Raw genomic sequence first — 1577 nt, forward strand, 5'->3', positions numbered from 1 at the left:
ATAATTCTTATAAAATATTTTGTTCTAATTTTGAATTATTTTTTAATAAAAAATTATCAATTTATAAAAAAAATCAAGAAATTAAAATATATAAAACTCCGATTTTTAATACTTTATTAAAACAAAAAATTAATAGTTTTTTAAATCAAAAATTTTTATTATTTAAAAAAATTTTTATAATAGTTAATTAAAAATCTAATTAACTTAAAATAAGTGTATAGCTCAGTTGGTAGAGCACCGGACTTTTAATCCGATGGTCTTGGGTTCAAGTCCCAATACACTTATTAGGGGATATATTTCAACTGGTAGAAAGTATGTTTTGCAAATATAAGGTTATCGGTTCGAATCCGATTATCTCCATAATTATTATATAATTTTATGCAAAAAAAAATTAAAAAAAATATTAAACAACGTTATTTATTTAAAAATTTAGAAAAAAATAGATTAACATTAAAAATTATTTCAAAAAATTTAAATATTCAAAAAGATTTAAGATGGAAATTACAACAAAAATGGTTCTTTTTTCATCAAAATTCATCAATTACTCGAATTAAAAATTTATGTGTTTTAACATGGCGATTTCTCATTGGATGAAAACGACCGATACCTCGCTGCTGCAAACGAAAACGAGCGCCGTGCAGCTGCTGAAGGCACCTACGCACGTTCGGACAGCCGCCAACCGCGTGGAAACACGCCTGATCGCGAGAATGCCTTCAATCAAGATCGCCGAAGTAGTGACCGTGGGTTCAATCAGGACCAACGCGGTCGACGTGACTTCAACCGCGACAACCGACGCCCACAGTACGGACCATGCGCGGTGTGCGGTGGCATGAGTCACTCCGCCCACTACTGTAACAAGCGATGCAAGTTCTGCAAGCAGCTCCACGATGCTGGACAATGCGAACTTTTCCGCAACTTCCAAGACCTTGCCAAATTCGTGCGCACTAAAGGCACGAAGGAGGAGCTCCCGCCAGAGCTCAAGGCCGTCGTTCAAGAACGTCATTTAAACTAGGCAGCCCGCCAACTACAACTGGGTTGGTCCCTATCGGGCTGCCACAGTTAACCGAGCCTTCAATGGAAGCAGAGTGTATCTTTGCTTTCATGGGGCAGAGTGAATGGCCTGATAATTACGTAACAAGTGTGAACGCGACGGAAATGAAAAGGAGAGGAGTAGAATCCTCGGTGGAGGTGTTGGAGAGAGAGTGGAGTGTGCTGATGCTGATGAGGGCACCAGCGAGGGCTCGCTCGGCTTGGTTTCGAGTGCAGCGCGAGACGTGCCCAAGGGTCACTCCAAGATGATGAAGTTGAACCCTGGCGAGAGAAAGGGGTGGTGGTCGGCCAAAAAATTCGACCGACGGATCAGAATGAGAGCTCTGGTGCAAGGCGCTGTGAATGACCAGCGAACGAGAATCCTCCTCGACACAGTAGCGAACGTTAGTGTGATCACTGACGCCTTTGCCAAGAAGTTGCGACTCCGAGATGTACCTGATCACGGACGCCGCATTGAAATTCAAGGAATCAACGAAGGCAAGGTGTCTACAACGCGACGAGCGTGCGTCAAGATTACGCTCGGATGG

The 1577-nt window shown here is 41.6% G+C and overlaps 2 non-coding genes across 2 annotated transcripts; both read left to right on the top strand.

Annotated features, from left to right (window-relative positions):
• Positions 1-211: 211 nt before the first annotated feature.
• Positions 212-284, top strand: PITG_31010. The gene has a single exon. It is a non-coding gene; the product is annotated as a tRNA-Lys (tRNA).
• A 3-nt stretch (positions 285-287) lies between these two features.
• Positions 288-360, top strand: PITG_31011. The gene has a single exon. It is a non-coding gene; the product is annotated as a tRNA-Ala (tRNA).
• The last annotated feature ends 1217 nt before the right edge of the window (positions 361-1577 follow it).

This window comes from Phytophthora infestans, genomic scaffold (genome assembly GCF_000142945.1).
Source record: "Phytophthora infestans T30-4 supercont1.160 genomic scaffold, whole genome shotgun sequence".
In the NCBI taxonomy this organism is placed as follows: Eukaryota; Oomycota; class Peronosporomycetes; order Peronosporales; family Peronosporaceae; genus Phytophthora; species Phytophthora infestans.